General features: G+C 40.0%; 1 protein-coding gene and 1 long non-coding RNA gene across 2 annotated transcripts in view; one reads left to right on the top strand and one right to left on the bottom strand.

Moving 5' to 3' along the window:
* Positions 1–2,244, bottom strand: part of LOC104868739 — a 7,022-nt gene extending 4,778 nt beyond the window's left edge. Inside the window, exons 1-2 of the long non-coding RNA XR_004517461.1 lie at positions 2,095–2,244; positions 359–491 (exon numbers count right to left, since the gene is read on the bottom strand). This is a non-coding gene — a long non-coding RNA (uncharacterized LOC104868739). The remainder of the gene's footprint in view (positions 1–358; positions 492–2,094) is intronic.
* Positions 1–19,595, top strand: part of Maml2 (mastermind like transcriptional coactivator 2) — a 329,986-nt gene that overhangs the window by 150,873 nt on the left and 159,518 nt on the right. The window lies entirely within an intron of this gene.

Below are 19,595 nucleotides of genomic sequence, written 5' to 3'. Positions count from 1 at the left end.
CTCCTCCTCTTCCTGTTATGAATCCTGCTGCTTCTCTCCTTCTGGCCCCTTCCAGATGTAGATGGTTCATAAAGTGCAGGCTCAGCCTTAGTTTCTTACCCATTCCTTCTTGTGGGCTGCCATTTCTATATGGATGACCCTCAAGATCTGAAACTCTCCAGCCAAGACCTGATTTCTTCTCTGAGCTCCAGTCCTTTATCTCCAGGGCCTTCCATGCTGCCCAAACAACCTGGTAGAAATGTACTTGTACCCCAATGAAAATCAGCTCCTCCCCCCAGACTATAATTTACAAGACCATTTTCATTACAAAGCCATTTCTCCACTCATACTTCCTAAGTGTCACAAATATAAAAATTACCCTCTGTGTTTGAGCCTCTTCTTTTGGTGGTGAAACATTTTCTCCAAGATGTTTGTGGCCCACGGCTGCAGTGTATGTCCAAGAGTTCAGGGACCCATTTTACCAAAAGCTCCTTGAGTCTCCCAGAGCCCTTCTGCAGAGGGAAAGGTGCAGACTGTTTGCATGGGCAAGAACCTGGCAAGGCATGTCCCATAAATGCCAAGTTATTGTGCTGGGGTGAAAGGAGGGGAAGGATGTTAGGAAGGAAATAGAATCTTATTGTCCATGGCAGTTGGCAAAATGAATGCCCATTACAAAGGCACCTTGGCTCTGATTCAGTGTGTGGTTCTCTACATATTGAGAGTCTGGAAAGCATATGAAAGGGAATTACTCATGTTTTTCCATCTGTACACATGTGTTCCACTGGTGTTAAATTCTTTTTGTAAGAGTCTCTCGTTCCATAATGTACACACAGAAAAATATTCCCACCACTTTTTAAAAAAATTATATTATTGAAACCAGCTGAATAAATTCATAGAGTATTGTAGCAGGACAAGTGAAACGTAAACCCACATTCTCTTGGGTTGTGAATGCCTTTAACACATATACTACTTAATGTGAAATTTAGTCCATGACCAATATTGTGTTTTCATGTCATTGTTTTCAAGGGTGAAACATGCATGTCCAGAGAGGGGGAGTTTACTCTAAATTCGGAAATGTAAAAATAAGTACAGAGCCCTCTTCTCACGTGAGAGGACACAGATAGAGAGATCAGTTTGAGGAAAGTAGCTGTCCTCTTGCTCTTGTAACCTATTTCCATCTTGAAAAGTACCCTACATTATCTTGCTTCAGAAATGAGAAAGTTACCCAAGCAGAGGACTCTTGCAGTGCCACCATTCAGACCTTCAGGGCACTTCATCAGGTCACGAGTGCAGCTGGAACAAGGTTTATTACTCACTTTTGCTTCATCAACAAGCCATGAACCACCTTGGTGAGGGTTAATTGAAAACACTACTCAAAACACCACTCAACTCTGGCTGTAAACAGGATGGCCTGCATTGAGGCTTTTAAAATTCAAGTACTCATTCAACAAGTATTTATTGAGCACCAACTGTGCAACAAACAATAGGTCTTGTCTGTACATATTGAATATATCAATGTAAAAAAGTAGAAAGGTCCCATCCCTGTTTGCCAGAATCTACTGTGCTTTGTGTTTAGTCAAATCAGCACTTAGCCCCCACATAGCTCTCTGCACAAGGTGCAGAGGGAAGAGGCTGCTGGAGTATCAAAGGTGTGCAAGGATGATCTCAGCCACCCAAGAAGTAGCATTCTAGCTGTAGTTGTCAGATTTAGGGTGAGCACTCAGTCTGCCTTCCAACAGCAGTATTCCTTCTGTGCGACTCTTCTGAGGATGGAAGAGGCAGCAGAGGCCTTCCACGGGACTCTTTCCACTTCCTTCATCCTTCCTGGTTTCATAGGTATTGCCTGTACCTCAAATCCTACCTCGTGGTATCTATTATTCATTTTTTCTACCATCACCATTAAAGCTGCTTCCAGCATAATTTGACTCTTCTTATTAGACTTTGGGATACTGTTCAGTTTCTGACTGGAATTTAAGTATAACATCACCATTTTTCTGTTCTATCTGTCCTATACCTATACTGCCAACTAGAAGGGACTCTGTCCATCCTTTGCATAACATTTATTTATACATATTTTCACTAATTTTTTTTTTAAATATTGAATTCCAAGCATACCCAGGTGTTTTGTGGAGGCACAGGAGACAGAGATGCCCTCGTGGACTACATAGGAACTGAAGAAAGATGGAAAAATGGACTGGTTGTTACATGTCACGTCTTGACACAGAAAGAGCGCATCCATCCCAACTAGACAGAGCCTTGAGGCATACGGAGATATTAGTCAAGCAGGAGCTGGGTTGGGAGAAAATATAAACATGTATGATGAGCCACGTTTTCACTGGACAGATAGTGACAACCAGTAAGGGACACAGTATCATTCTGAGCTCACACACAACCCTGCTCACTCTTTCCTCCTCATTAAGACACCATCAGTTACCTGGGAGACAGTAAGATAGAAAAAAGAGAAGGGGCAGAGGATAGACAAGTGGGAACAGAGAGCTGAATAGTATGTACTCCCTTACCAGCACCCCAAAAAAGGAAAATCATATGTAAAAGCCATGCTCCTCCCTCACCCATTCACCCACAGTTTCAACCCAGAAGTCCTCCTGTCACTTGCTGCCTGTTTATCCACACCATGGCAATTTGATCCTTCTTCAAAGGGAAAGAGAACCTATGCTCTCCTTCTCAGCTTCCTTTCAAAATGTAGAACTCAAATCATAAAGGAGGGTCCTAAGCTGGTATCCGTTTTTCAGAAAACCTTCAGACAACAAACCATGTCTGCAGTAAGGCTGAAAAACTCACTGGAGGCCAATTTTCTGTACTTCCACTGGAATGATAAAGAAAATGATTATTCTGGAACTCTGATGGAGACTAGAGTGTTGATTAGCCATTTCTTGTATGTTTCTGGTTTAGTTTTAAATTGGGAAACATTATTCTTTACCTAATCAATGAAATTTGGTAGGAAATATTTCACCACATTATATAGAAAGGATGGAAAATGAAGAAAATGGGATTCTGTGGTTCTAGCCAAGGAGACCCTGGAGGGCAGAATGTGCAAAGAGTACTGAACTGTTGTACTCTACCTACAGGATGTGCCTGGCCCCAGGAGAAAGGCTTCAACCTTGTGATGCTGATACTGGGGATATGCTTTCTCTGAGACTGAGTTCTCCCAGAACATATATCCAGTGGCAGTCACCCTGGACCACTCTCCCAGTACAACATACAGCCATAACTCAGGGGTAGAGGTGCTGCTGCATGGAGTGTAGCACTGAAAGAATAAAGTCTTCCTTTATCTGCCATTCCTCCTTGTTCCACTGCTGGCATAACAGAAACAAAGGTAAGAGTAGGAGTTGGTTTCCCTAAACTCACTATTGCTGGCACCGTTAGATTTATTTCCAAAGGTGTGACAGGTGCTTTCTCCTGGTAGTCTCAGCAAAATACTTTTATTTAGAAAGAGGTAGCTCAGGCACCCCTTCCTGAAGGCTGCCCTTCATCAGAGGCTAGGGACAAGAAAATGAAGCCTCTGCAAAAAAAGCTACATAGAACAGACTCTGCTGCAGGCAGGACAGGAAAGAAGAGAATGACTCTTTGCTCCAGGTGTGCTTTCTCCTTGTTACTATAGCTTGCTCAGAATGCACAGTGCAGCTGGCACTCTGTCTTCACTTTTAAAATAAAGGAGTGTTGTTGTGATTGACACTTGCAAACTGACCCTGGGGTTAATACAGAGCAAAGTGTTCCCTCTTGGGAAAGCTATTAACTCTTTCAGATTTTCAGTCAGTGGTATGTAATTCCCTGTGTAGGAGTCAGAACAAAGCTGGGAGGAATTCACTCATCATATAAAGGTCAGAAAGACAAACTGACCAGCTGGATATCAGGTATGTAATTCATGACAGATTTATAGTAGTAAATTAACCAATATAAAACTTATGGTGAAGCTAAAACACACATAGCAACACCAAGTCTCTCTAAATACCATTACTACGTTGACGACTCTTGGGAAGTAACCCAAGTGGGAATTGCTCAACCGTTTTTCCACATCCCCACACTAACTTGCACTGTGGTAGCCTATCTCCACTCAGTGGGTTTTATGTGCTTCGTTTCCCTCCTTGGTTGTCTCCCGCAGGAGATCCAGTGAGGGTCACATGGCACTGGCACTAGCGACTCTGATCAGGACCCCTCAGTCCCTTCACTCAGATGATAATGTGAAGCACCAGGATGCTCAGCAGGTGAAGGAGTCTAAGACACCTTGCCAAGGCTAGTGGTTCCAAAATATGACCCAAGGACTATCCGTCTTCCCAGTGCTTATCAGAAATGTAGGCTCTGGGGTCTATTACAAAATCACTACATCAGAAAGGAGGCAGAGAGAACCACTGATGGGGAATGAAGCCTGCAGAGAGCTCTACCATTGAACTAAATCCCTAACCCCTTAATATAATCTCTGACTAGGCATAGACAAATATATTTTATGATATTTAAATAATATTCATCCACTCATCCTATCAGTTTTTACTTAGAGCTTTGTAACACTAGACACTATAATGGGATTAATAAAAGTAAAGTATCTTCCACATGCTGACTAATTACTTTCATGTATTTACTGCTTTAATCCTTCAATTGAAAGGTCACTACTGCTATGTTCCTTCAATAAGGAGAAAACCAAAGCATGGAGAGGGCAAGAACCCAAAACCCATGAACTTAACTTCTATGTTAAACAACCTCCTCAAACTTAGAAAAGAATGATATTCCTCATTGCTACAACCCTTCCACCCCCAACCCCAAGAGTTCTCAGCCTAGACAGGAATCCAGACTTTACATCTATCCACACATCATTACATTGTGACTTCTTAATTGCTGTAATAATTATGTGAACAGAATTCTGGGAGAAATTAAAGAGGAAATTGGTAGCTGTCAAAGGTGTCAAGAAAGGCTTCCAAAGAAATCCACAACTCCATGAGAACAAGGATTCTCTGGCTTCTTTGAGCAGAGTGGCTTACAAATGCTGCATGCAAAAAATGTGTTGAATGAGTGAGGATTTTTACCTCTGTTGATATTGAAGGATGAGATTTTTGTGCACACAACCTGGAGGGGTAAATGGTTAAAAATAGCTTATTCTGGGAACAGAAATACAGCATGACTAGGAAAAGCTTGCCAGGAAGGGGATGGTGGGAGCGAAGCGAGAGGGAGAAAAAAGAGATATGAAAGGTCTCGTGCGCCATGCCAAAGAATGCAGATTAGTCCTCTGGGAAGCCTTCTGTAGGCAAGGGAGTAACATTATCAGATTTCTTCAGTGGGAAGACACCTCTGGAGCCTAGTTTTGAAGTGGATTATGGTGGAGGAGGAAGTTCAGCTAGGAGGACTGCAGTAGTAAGGAGGAGAAGTTTAGAAAGTCTGAGCTATTCGCAGGGGGAATGGGAGGAGAAAAGGAGAACCCTGTTAGACACTTAATTTGAGGCAAGGGGAGGCAGGATCCAATGAACAAGCAAATAGAGTATCCGGATGAGACTTGAGATTTTCAAACACAAATGATGATGCGATTAAACTGAAAGTAGGAATCTTAAGGAGAAAGTTAAATGGCTGAGCTTTAAACATCTCAGCTTTGAATGATCTACCAGCCCTTCCAAGGAAGATAAATTCCCCAACAGCATTTACATGACAAAGGAGCGAGGTTTTGATTTAGAACATGGTGTTCGGTATTACAGTCAGGGTAGGAGTGGAGGCCATGTTGGAGGGGAGCACAGAACGTCCTTCAGGAAGAGTGTGTAAAGGGACTGGGGAGAAGACTAAAAAAGTGTTCCTAACACCTAGATTTTAGAGGGTGAGCCCTCAGTATGGCAGAATAAGATCTGTCATTTCAAATTATGCTGGGCTAATGACCGATCACCTTGTTTTATACAGAAGAATTTTAGAAAAGATGAAACAATTTTTCAAAACCTCAGGGCAGTTCATTGCACCCCAGGTTGAAAGCTAGAACAGATAGTGCTTATCCTGCCCCTGTGAAAATATATATGAGCCTTCTCCCCCAAAGAATGGAGAGTCCAAGGATGCCAAATTCTCCTCAGAAGCTTTAGCAATGCATGTGTGACCTTAACGCTTCTTTGGTGGCAAGTTAGTGAACTTCAGCACACAGTAGTTACACTCAGATGGGAGCTCTTTCTTCCAGTTTCCTCTGTATAAAGGGTCAACTTGCAGGCTAGGTCTGTCACACTTGGAGCAGAGTAGAAGATGAAAAACTATTTAGGTAAAATAACCACTCTATTTTGAGATTAACTAAACAAAACATGATCACACTTATCCTTCATCTAAATTCAACTGGCTGTTTGCTTTAAAACTGACTCCCTCAGTTCAGCCCTGAGTATTCAAGTTAGTATGTTTTCAAAGCCTGAATGGGAGTTTCCCTGGGGCTCCCCAGGGAATTCACAATTTGAGGTGACAGTGAGATGCAGCCTTCAATGAGAATTGTGGGAAGTATTTTATGTAGGGCAGTCCTTATGTCTGTTAGTCTGTCATGAAGATGACTATGTCCACATAGTCTTGGGTTATGCATGATGTGTGTCAGCACAAATATCTTGCTTGAGGCAGAACAACAAAAACAGTCATAAATACTAATGCCAAATAAAATATACAGGGGAAAATGTTCAACCTCAACTGATGTCAAAAATATATAAATACAAACAACAGTATGATACTATTTTCTTCCTTTCGATTTGGTAAAGCTGTTTTTAAAATTATAACAATCCGAGTCGCCTCAGGAAGTCAGGAAATGAGATCTCATACACTGCTGAGAATGTAATTATGTACAACCTCAGAGGACAAACTGTCAATATATATGAAACCCTTAAATATTCATAATCTTTGATCAAGGTATTCTCTTTTAGAATTTAACCTAAAGAAGCTATCAAAGAACTATACCCCAAATAGGGAAATGTAGGGTTTTTAATCTTATTTATTTATTTTTTTGAGACAGGGTCTCACTGTGTAGTTCAGGCTGGCCTTGAACTTACTTACGTAGCCAAAGTTGGCATCACACTAGCCGCAATCCTCCTGCCTCAGCCTCCCAAGTGGTGGGATAACTGGTGTGTGCCATCACACTTGGATGGTAATTTTTATAGTATATGAATTATTTCTCAATAATGTTTTCTATGAAAAAGCAGAGGTAGGCAAAAAACATAAATATATTACAGTATTATTTATACAAATGAAAAAGGGAAAAGCATAATGTCTATCATAGGCCACCCATGCTCAGTAGAATGTAGCCTTATCCTTAAAGTCATGTTGTGGTACAATCCCCAGAAACTGAGACTGTGGGTAGCACTGTGTTCTAACAGCCTTCCAGATTCTAATATTTGCTAAAGTTTGATAACCACTTGGAAAAAATAAAATTTCCTGATAAATTATAATTTAGGGAGGAAACTAGACTACAAACAATATATAATGATATAAGGCAAATTTATTTGAAAAAGTATCTGTGTATATGCATGTCTGAAACACTGATAAGGTATATTTAAAAATCAACAGAATTCTCTATAGATAGTAGATATGTAGAACTTTTTTATTTACTTCTCTGTAATTTTCCTTGTTTATCAAACTTTCTATAAAGATTACATATCATTTTTATAATAAAATAAATTGTTCTTAAAAGTGCCTGGAATTTCTGGGCTCTCAAGCATTTAGGAAAATATATTACACAAGTTCAGTGAAGAATAAGACAGAGGATGGGTGGGTTGCTTCCTTAATCTGTTCTGCACAGAGGCTCTTTGCCCTTTAAATAGGACTTGAAAACTTTTGCACTTGTTTTAGCAATGGAACTGCCATGCTATCTGTCTTGGGTATCACACCTCAAAGGCTGTGTGACGAGCCCTGTCCATCAGATCTCTGACCTGACTTTTTGAGACCATGCCTGCCTTCTCCTCCTCCTCCTGCCTTCTTCTCCTCCTCTTCCTCCTCCTCTTCTTTCTCCTTCTTTTCCCTTCTCTCCCTCTCTCTATCTCTGTCTGTCTCTCCCCCTTTCTCCCTCCCTCCCTCTGTTATTGTTATGTCACGTGATTTGTTATATCTTGGCCCATGACTTCTGCTATAGAACAGATGAGTTGGAAGCTTTGTCACAAACAATATCACCCAAAAAAATCAAGAGCACCTTCTGTTTTTGTGGAAATTTCATATGAAGAGTAAACTAGCAAGAGTGTTGCTGGAAAAATACTAGGATGAAGAAACTAGTGGGTGTATCAGGTGCCATAGGCCTGTGTTCCAGAACAGTATGATGGAGGGGAAAAGGACAAGCCCTGTAACTAGTTAACTAGTTCTATAGCCAAAGACAAGTGTCTGATATCCTCTGAGACTTAGTTTTTTCACCTTTAAACTGAAAGAGTTGGTAAGATGATCTCTGAAGTTCCTTGCAGATCTGAATTTCTATGTTTTTATGACAAGATTCATAAAGACAGAGTGACCCATAACCAGAAGGCAATATAATGCTTTTGATTTGTCTCATGCAACTTGGATTTGGAAAAGCATAGTGATTTTTCAGAAGCTACAACATCCTTTAATGGGAAAGCGTCTCTTCTGCTGTGACTCTGAAAATCTATTTATCTGTTTTACTTGTATTACCTGGGAAGTATTTTCAATGAAAACTGCAATTTTGCATTCAGGACCAAAGAGTTGGACAACTTACAAATAGAAAATAGTTACTTCTAAGAACATAGACTAGAACTATATGGCACAGATCACTGGAACCATTTACTAGAATTTTTATTTATTAGAAACTATTTATTTGAGAGGACATAGTACTATTTCAGATCACTTATGAGACTTGTGTTCTAATGCTGGCTGCCACCTTGTCTAAGCACTTTCATTTTCTCACTTGAAATATTTCATGTTGATCTCTAGGGTTCTTTTGGCTTTGAAAAATGAATTTAATGAGTTTATGATTGAAAAAATGACCCCAGAGGAAAAAAAGCAATTGCCATACCAGCTATTCTAGACAAATAGAAAAGTTGAAAGGAGCCTTGTCAGTCGAGTCTACAAAGGGCCTGAATCATTTCTATAATATCAAGCTTTTTCTTAACAGGGAATGGGAAATTAGCACATACATATTCTGGGCCTGGCAATTGCCAATTTTTGCTTGGAATGAAGAAAGTGTATACTTAAACTGCCGAGACAGCCCCAGGTTTAGGGAAGAGATTTTTGTGCATCTCTTTAAACTAAGGAAAGTTTACAGTGTGCATTCTACTGTAAAGGAAGCCCGCAAAGTCTGCTTGGCATGCGGAGTAATGTGAGTAATGAAGACTTGGCTCCAGCTAGCATTCTAAAGCTGGAATTTTGCAAAACTTGCAAATCCCCAGAGGAAATGGTAGAGCACAGAAGGCCTTCATATCACGGATTGCACTAATCCTAGAGGAAGTGATAATGGCACAGCTATACAAAGAGTGTTTTTCATGGCTAATTAGGAAGGATGGTCACTTAATTAAACCATGCCAGACTTTGGGCTTTTTATGTTTAGAAAGTCTTGCGATGAACCCTTCCCAGACCCTTTTGCTCAGGGCAGTTTAGCTCAAATGTAAGTTCCATGAAGACAGTGCTTATCTTCTGATACCCAATACCTAATACAGTTCCTAGAGCATAGCTAGACCTATATTAGAAGATGTTAGGAGATGTTTAAATATTTTATTAGTCCTATAAACTTTTTTGTTTTGCATCAAACGAGGATTCAAAGACATACTTTTATGAGCCCCTTATAGAGAGGAGAGAGCGTGGAGGAGGCCTTCATGTTGAGGATGTGGACATTACCCTTCAACTTTATTTTTCTTCTTTCTAACCTAAAAGAAAGCTGGGGCCTACAGTGTATTAAGAGCAGAAAAATGAATATGATGTCTGTAGAGTAGAAGGGAGTAATCTGTTGAAGGTTAGAAGAGCTAGATTTCAGCCTGTTTTTCCTTGTCTGTAAAATGGAGGGTGTATATCAAAGTGATTTTGTTTCCCAGGCCAAAACCAATCATCCAGTTTCTTATAATCTGGGGGCAGGTGGTAAACTGGGAGATATAATTGGGAAGCTAAAATGTGGAATGGTTCTGGATGTGTTGCTGCTATATGAAACTACATGAAACTAGAGTCCTAAGTAAAATATAAAACAGAGCCTGCAACCGTGTTTTTATTCCTCAAATACTTCCTTCAGAATGAACGTAAGTAACCCATGAACTTGAAGTTATTTGGAAGGTCGGCTTCATATCACCTATCGTCAGTCCAAAGAAACCCTGCTCTCTGCTCCCTCACATGTTACTGTGCTCAGATGCTGTTTCTCGAATTCCTTTGTCTACTCCTCAGAGTCAAAAATGAACCTATTAAGAGACCAAAAGAGATCTGGACTGTTTTGCCCAGGGAATCATACTAGTAGGCAATGAGATTTATGAGATAGGGTAATAAAAATACAAATAGAAAAATATGTTCTAAAGGAACTTTTCCCTCAAATGCCTATTTCCTTTGTGAATGATTTGTGTGGAGGAGGCGGAGGAAATTTGATTCTCTTGCCTTCTGTGCCACAATCCTATTATTTCAGGGTCTGCACGCTCCCAGTTGTAGCACACAGGCCTTCTCTCCAGGCTGGTGCTCAGGGAGGCTTCCCATTCTCCTCAGTGGTGCAGTTCGTAGAGGCTTCTCTTAGTGACATTCTTACTTCACACTGACATGAGAAATTATATTAAAAGGGAAGATTTATCCCCCTAGCAGAAATCAGGGTCACTGATATTCAGGGAAAGCTACAGTACCGCTCAGGTTATCCTGCAGCTATTTGTCAAATTTTGTAAAGTGATTAATAGGCAAATGGTCACCAGGGGTTATTCTTAGGAAGTGTGTGCTCTAGTCAAACCATCCTGTACGTTCTCACTGGAATTTTTATTTATAATAAACAGTAGATATAGTCTGAGGACCTACTGTTTGGTAAGCAAAGAGCTATACGATTTCATTATTTTATTGGATCCTGAAAGCAAATCTGTAAAATAAGAAATATCATTCCCTACTTTAAGAGTGGGAAACTGAGCCTAGGTCAGCTCACTTGCTAAAGGCCATTTATAAGGAATGCATAAGTATCATAGTTGGGTTCAAATCTAGGGCTTTCTGAGTTGACGTCCTTACTGCCAACCAGGTTCAAGTGTCAATTAAAAATACCTTTAAAGGAAGAAAGAAGGAGAAGGCAACCTGAAGTGTGATTAAGAAATAAAGGATCAGAGGCTCTTCCCAATGGCTAGATGTTAATAGCTCTGTGAGGTCCTGTAAACATAAGTGCTGGGCTTTCCGTCGGCTGCAAAGAAGATGCATGTCGTCAGTCTGGCTTCCTGCCCATTTAACACATGAGCATTTATTGATCTTTTCTTATAAGGAGAAATCATGGCAGCAGGCAAGAGAGATGTGAAGCTTATTAAAACACAAATTCTTTCCTTAGTCAAGGCAATAAACACCACAGGACATGCAACTACCATAAAATTCAAAATATTATATTATTTAAAAATGTAGAATATGAGTCAAGTATAAAGACTGGAGGCAGTGGGGAAGGGTTTTTCAAATGACCATCTTAGGATCAGCAGATGCAATATCAACTCAACCAGCAAAATTTTAGGCCTGCCTGAGAGAAGGGGTTTTGGACCGGTGATCTGTGGTTTGCACAAACCCTCCAGGTAACCCATGTGCTCCCTGAAGTTTGAGAAACAATGCTTGGGGGCATGGCTCAGACTTGAACATGACTTCATAAAAAAATAGGATAAGGGACTGACAATAAATTAGCCTGGAAAAATAACATAGGGCTAATGATTAAAGGCATTAAACATCTTGCCATGAAGACTTCATCTAACAATAGATGGCAAGCCTTACATTTTAGAAAGATACCTGTATGGCAGTAAGATTCAAGGGGCTTGCATTCTGAATCAAATCTAGCCACAGATTTCTCTTCTTTTTCATGCTTCTGCTATTCTTTCTACTTAGGTTTCTCTAACAACAGTTCTGATACAATTTATATTTATGAAAACCACATTAATTTCACTAGAGTGTGAGGCATTCCTTACAAAACAGTATTGTCTAAATCTGTGGATCATATGAAACAGCAGAAGCCTCTTGCTCACTTGTTAAAAGGAAAAAGGAGGAACTTTGTTCTTATATTAATGGTAAAGGCTCAAAGGCATGCCTTTGGAGATTTTGACACTTGTTTTCTTTCAGTGTACCATTTCTCCCCCAAAAGACTTTATTCTAAAAAGCCAAATCTCATTTCCTTCCCAAAAGGTACAACTGGGAAAATGGAGCATTGCCCACATCTTTTTCCCAAACTCTATCTCTACCTAAGCATTTAGGTAATGCTTGTTTAAATCATTTCAATAAGGATATGAGGGCTGTTGGGCAGTGATGCCTCTGACTACTTCTCCATGTAGTAGTCTCACTCCTGACCATTCTACATAGAATCTGGTGGCAGATCCTCTGTGAAATTAAGAAGTAGGCATTATACATAACTTAGGAGGTTGCAGTTTCAGTCTCCACCCAGCCAAAGGAAACTGGCTGTGATTTCAGGAATAGTCTTGCCACCTACTGTGAGAGTTTTCAGAGGCATTAGGAGAAGAGATTCATTCCAGCAATGACATTTCCCTAGCAGCTCCTGATGAACTGACTTTTGAGAGCATCCATGATCACTCAGGACTTCTCCTGTGCCATACAAGAAAACCTAGACAGATGGTCAACCTTCGCAGCATCTTACTTGCAGATTCTGCCTCCATGTGTGAGTCTGCTCACCCTCAAACCAATGAAACAAGACTAAGAAGAACAACCGGATCATCCACTGTTTTAGGAACACCAACATAGCCAACTGCCTATAAGAATTAGAACTCTTTCCACTGTAAATAAGCTGTGATTTTTCTAACAAATCTTAGAGTATATGGGACTGTGTAGCACCTATTATCCATGTAATTCATTTTAGTAATAGTCATATCCTCTCAGACAAATACCTTTTCTGTTTAGCCTTGTATTCCCCCACAGGGCTTAGAATACCTTGAGAACAGGAAATGTAATTTATATTTCTTTTCAATACCAAAACCACAGCCCTGGAAACACAATAGGTAATTCTCCTTGAACTGAATTAAATTGGAATGGAATACAAGAATTAGGGATCACCTCCTGAAGTTTGAAATAGATCATTTTATGACCAAAAAGAAAAAAAAAAGAATAAAGGAGAGGAGAAGAGAGGGGGGAAAAGTGAATTAAATTATCTGGTAGTGAGTTTATAGAACTTGTTATCCACAGAGATGATATAAACAGCGAATACTAGTTTCTAAGCTTTTCCTATGTAGATTCTTTCTGTTGGTGGAACTTTTCTGTGATTAACACACATGAGCTTTCTCTGTACCTATCTCTCTATGAGACATAGTCAAAATATACAGTAAACATTTAAAGTTTTACAAAATTTATTGCAATGAAAGACACACTGTCACTAGGCCCCCTCCTGCTACTCTCCTTTTTTCAAGCATGCATCCCATTGCCTGTGCTGCTTTCTAACAGCCGTGGAAGTCTTGTCTATGCACCTGTAGCTACCTCAATGTCCTTATTTGTTTAAAACATTTACTTTCATTGTCATTTTGACTTTGGAGAAGAACTAGAAATCATAGGTGTATAAGGTGGGTAAGGGCACACTAATGTTTTTATTTGACAGAAATTGCTGTAAGCTTTTGATCAGTAAGGTGTGATCAAAACATATGTTTAAATTAAAAATTTATTACAGTAGAAGAATACTGTCATTCCTCCTCAAAATACTTAAAATACTCCCCTCATTTCAAACACACTTGTCCCATTAGTCTCCACAATGTATCTTTTACTGTATTAAGGATTTTTAAAATATTTAAACATTTATTGTATTTGTATGCCTCCCAAGCACAAGGCCTTGAGTTCAATGCCTGATACAGAAAAAAAAATTTTTTGTGTGTGTAACAAGAGATACTTACAGGGCAGTTGTTTCTGGTGCTTGTCATATGAACTACGTGAATATGTTATTCTTGCCAGTTCTTTGACAACAAAAGAGGGATGAGAAGCAATATTTAGGTTGTCAGAAAGCTGACCATATTTTGTCTATGAAGATTCCTGATGAAAACTATTTTCCTGCCATAGCATTTATTATTTGGTCTACAGGCCACCAATGGTTAGACACAGGCTGGCAAAGAATGCTTTAAAGTTATTTTGTAGGCAAAGTTCCATGATGTGTAAGGGTGTTTGGAGACATCCTTAGCATTGGGCATTGGGATATCATGTAGGACAGCTCCCTTGCTCTTTGCAAATGTCACTTCCTGTTAGATTTGAAGTCTATGCATTGCAGTTCTGACCCATTACTGTGTCTACCTTTATTCTGGAGTTTTGCAACTTCATTGCACTCTCCAATGCCAGCTTCAAAAACTCTCCAAAACACGGAATGTTTACCAGTGTCTGTGCAGTGACTCCCTTTCTGGTGCTTTCTTCCTCTGCTGAATCATGGGCAATACTGCCAGGGGAGCTATGCGAATCCTCTGCCTCACTGATTGCTGTCTCGAATACAGCGCTGCTGCATCTGCCTTGAGTATCCGACTGAGACACAGCTGGGGACTTTTACAACCACTGTAATTACAGAGTCTGCCCATTACTACAAGCCAGACACAGGGCCAAAAGAACATCGAGTTAGGGTTCTGTTGTGTTTTGTTTTTGTTGCTTCATCATACTAAAGTTCCAGCTCAGAGATGAAACGTTATATAAAGAAACCTAGGTTTGCTTTCAGTGGTTATTTGTTATTCAGCCCCAACAAAATAGGTAAAGTTGTTGTTGTAGTTTAATCTTGCTATGTCTGGATGAACAGTGACTATTTTTTATCTCCTCTGGTCAAACTCTTAAAGTGGTTTTCAGAAATTGGTCAATATGTCCTCGGATCACCCCTATGAGGAAGTTGAGTATCTTTGTTTTTCTGGTTGGAAAAAATGAAGCATAAAAAGCTTAGGCAATTGTCCTGTCAAGGATGAAAGCATGGGCTGTCACTAGGGAACTATCTTGGAGGGCACTCTTGCCTCCTAGTTGGTGAATAATAATGTGTCCTTTCCAGGGGCAGCCATAGGGGTAGTGAGAGCTGTCTTCTCTCTCCAAGAGATGGTCTGAATCTATGCTTAGCGAGGCCTCTTCTCTGGCTCACAGTTATAGCAAGTGACCTTCAGCTAAACCATGGAAAGTCCAAGTGACTAATTTAATGAACCTTTGGTGTGTGAATTGTGGAGAAAGCTGCTAGGCAGAGGGCCAGCATGAACCATCTCCAGTCCATGCAGGGAGTTGAGGGTGAGATGAGAGCAGAAGGGGTCAAAAGAAAACAGGCTCCTCTGTGCTGAGGGAAGGGAGGAGTTTAACCATGTGGACAGATGGCAGCCCTGGGTTACAGAGCCGAAGCATGTCAGCAAACCAGGAGTATTTCCTGTCTGTAGACAGGCAGAGATCCAATTCTTCGATGAGCTGAAAATAGGAACCAGTTGGGGGGCAGTCAGCATAACCCTTTTCCTCTGCGAGTTTTACACAGCAAAGCGAAGGAGCTTGTTATGTCAGACCCTGGGAGCTTGTCTATGCGCTGTGTTTTCTTTTACATTTCCTTTTGTAGTAGTTGATGTTACTCAATCATCAGAGGCTATATCACAGCTATGTTTCAGACATAGATCAACCAAGAGCCACTGCTGAGGCTGCAAACTTTGTGCCCTGTAGTGTGGCTAGAAATGTTTAGACCACTAGTTAATTCACTGAGACTCTGCTTCTGGGATGTCCACATTCAAAAAGGACAGGGGTGATTATTTCTCTTTTTCTGTCTCTCAAGAAGTAACCACTTTCAAGAAGTACTCTTCACTGAGCAACTGGATGTGCTCAGAGCACTGTCTTTCGCAATATGAAAGGGGTAACAACTGAACACTGGACCAGGGCATGCCAGATAGCCCGAGAGTCTCCTCATATATTTTCTCATTGAATTGTTAGAAGACTATGGGGTAAGTGGCATTGTTTAAAAGAAAAAGGTCTCAGAAATGCACAAGGTCTCAAAATATGTAGCCTGCTTTGAAAGGCCATTTCAAGGAGTATAATCAGGAAGAAAACAGAGTGGAACTAATGATATCTACGGGAGCAGTCAGCATCTCCTGGACCCCTTCTTTTGCAGGTATCACCACCAACTATCCTCTCTTTGCCCCTTCTGATTCAGCTTGGGTACTAAGCTTTGTTGGAGTTTCTAAGGTTGTCTGGTATAGAGAATCTCTTTCTAACGTGAGTTCTAAACAAATGAAGAGGGACCACTATTATTTATTTTTGAAAGGACCAAGATAGGAAATATAGCCTGGCAACTGGATTTTCAAAAAAACCAGACAGATTTCCCTAGTCATGGGCATATGGGAGAACTCCCAGAGAGAAAGGAGATGATCAAGACCAATCAGGGTAAATCAAGCGGCCAAGCAGCTACTGGGTTACAACTCCTAGAGACCCTGATAGTCATCTCAGGCGTGGAGAAGAGGTATTTTCCTTAATACTTCCTCTAAGTCATCTTATCTATTACTATTTTCTTATATACTGTGATTTTTAAGCTTGATTGTATCATTTTGACTGGCTTGGAAGCCACCCCAGGGATTAGTGGACCACACTGTCAGTGCATATGGGTAGGTCACGGAGGCATGGCCTTGGATACTTACCTGGTCCTTCAGCCATCCCTCTCTTACACTGTTCCCCTGCTCTGTTTCCCAGCCACCATGAACTAAGCAACTTTCTCTGCCATGCTCTTCTTGCGTGTTTCTAACACAAGCCAAATTAAACCTGACTTTCTTTAGGCTGTGGTTATCGGATTTTGTGTCAGCAACAGAGAGCTAATATACATTCAATCCTAAATTATAACTTAATAGCCATGTGTCTCTCCCTGGTCAGAGTACTGTGCATTATGAGTGGATGTCCTGGGGCCTTCATCCACTGGTCCCTGGCCAGTACTGGTGAGAGTGTATCTAACTAAACTGAACTGAACTGAGCCTCCATACCATCCAGTACTGAAAATATATTGTTGTTGGGTGGTCTCAGAAACTTCTGCAATATTATTCTAGGTATTCATTTACAAAGTCAGGCTAAGCAATGATAAGACAATGCTACAGGTCCTAAAGGAAAAGCTGATAGATAAAAGCTGTAAAGGCGATTGGCAGACAATTCTATTTCTCAAAGTGAACTTGTGCAATGGAGTGTGAGGATGTTTGTATGATCCGCTATGTTTACACTACGTGTATATGCTGATGACTAATGACAAATGTGGTGCTGGTAATGAATGAATCCGAGATCTAAGAGGGAGCACCCTAATTAAGTTCTCTGTAGCACTTGGGAGCTTGCTAGAAATGTAAATTTTCAGACCCTGTCTCATTCCTACTAAAGTGGGATTTCTGGGGGCATAGGTCCAGAAATCTGTGTTTTACAAGTCCTACGGGTGATGTTTGGCTAAAGTTCTTAAAGTAATTCGTTGTATATTGTTATGGTATTCCTTCTCTAGCTCAGGGAGGAGAGATGTACAGTAAAAAAAGTAATGGTAAGGGCTTACAGACTTCACAGGGTGCTGTTCTAAACAGGGTAACTGTATTATCTGCTTTATTCCTTTCAACAATCCAAAAAGTGATTACTATTTTTAGCTTTGTTTTATATACAAAGAAATGAAAACACAAGTCCAGTAATTCAATTGCCTCCCAAGAGAAATTTGAGAGAATGCCAAAAAACTCAGTAATAAAGAACATTAATACCATCAATAACATTTGATGTACTACTTCTAAAACTAGAATTAATGCTAATAATTTCATAGTGATCAAAATATCAAATTGTGAAAGAGAGACAAAGTCTAATAGGCATAATGGTTATAACTTTACCAGCATGGTAGTAAGAGGCAGAGAAAGGACTTGAGTCCAGGTAGTTTGACTACAGACCACATGCTCAGCTGCTATGCAATAGGTCTCTATCAGTTATTGCCACTACAGATTTTGATGGAACAAAAAAGGGTTCAGGCCAAGGAGAAAGTTTCATTTGGGACTCAGGGATGCCTTTCATTCTAAACTCATTGGGCATTCATACCAATTTAAAAAAAATTCTTTTTAAATCTAAAAACAGAAGCAGAAAATCCAGACGGGGCGTCAGTTTCACAACTTGGCCATGTATGAACTTAAGAATGAAAAAGGGAAGATTTCCAACTCTTCCCAATTTTTATTCTGGCTGTCTCCTGCTGGGATTATCAGTGGGTAAAACTACCCTGCATTCTGGCAATACAGCAATGTGATAATTAGAACCACTTAATATAACTTCAGTGTCCCCCTTATTCTCTCTACCTTTGGAAAAATGAACAGAAAATTTCTCTTGCTTAGGTCCAATCTGTGCAATTCTGGCAGGCAGGCAGGCAGGCAAGCTCCTTGTCTTGAGGGCTTGTCATTGAAAGCTGGTCACCTAGAATGCCCCAACATGTTTGGGTTGCATTGTTAAAATGCATTGGTATTCTCTCAGCAAAACTCTTTTCCATTTTTTACCAAATCAGCATTCTGTGAACATGATCTTTCCTTGCCTGAAAACACTGCAAGTTTCTCCTGCATCCACAACGATTCTTCCTTGTTTTACACAAAATGACTACAAGGGATATTTCTGGACTGTGGGTCCATGTGTCAGGAAAGTGAAACAAATTTTACATGATTCATTCTTTTAAAGGCTGTGAGGACTTATGGATAGCCTCATGTCCCCTCTTTTTAATTGGAAGAGATGAAAGTTTAGGGTTCATATACCTGGAATTCTTTCAGGCAATGGGCTATATGATACTGAAGTTAAATAAATATTGCAAAGTTTAACACTCTGACATTTGGACAAAATTTTAATTGGCTGGTCAGTCTTTTCTGTCAATATATGTTTCGATAGTGGTAGGATTTGAGAGTGAATTGTTTCACAGATTTGTTTTCTAAATCTGTTGGAGGTCATTTCTTGATATTACCAAATGAATGTTGAGTTAATTTATGCTTCTCTTGTGTTAATAGCAATATGTACTTACTCTTTTCACCATATAGGTACAAACATTTTTCCTTCAATAATTTATCCTAGAAATATGTACTGAGTTAAAGTTATGAGGGATAATTATATGGGTTAGATATAGTCTCTGCTCTTCAAGGACTTTCAAATTACTAACGGGAAGTGTAACTGATAACTATACTGCAATGTATGACATAGAAAAAATAATGGAAATCTTTTCAATGCTCAAAGATAATAGAGACATAGAGATATGTTTTAGCATTTCAGTTCAGCCCAGTGGATCAGCTGGAGAAAGACAGGTGCAAGAGCACCCCATGAAGAAAAAAAAAACAAAAAACAAAAAACAGGAGCTGAAGAAGGGTGGAGGGAGAATGTTCTGATAAAAGTATTCTGGTAGGCTAGGAAGACGTGGAAATTAGATAAGGACACTTGAGCTATATTCCACAGGCACCAGAGAGTCTGAAGGTTTTGTGTTTCAGCTGTGATGGGATAAAAGGAGAGCCATGCTTGAAAATGGTACTTCTCAAATTTTAATATAAATTTAATTCACCAAGGGAGTGTGTTAAAGTGCAGATATAGGTATAATAGATAGGTTAGTC

This window comes from Fukomys damarensis, unplaced genomic scaffold, assembly GCF_012274545.1.
Source record: "Fukomys damarensis isolate Sample0158 unplaced genomic scaffold, DMR_v1.0_HiC HiC_scaffold_16, whole genome shotgun sequence".
Lineage (NCBI taxonomy): Eukaryota > Metazoa > Chordata > Mammalia > Rodentia > Bathyergidae > Fukomys > Fukomys damarensis.
This window is presented reverse-complemented; position numbering and strand designations above follow the sequence as displayed.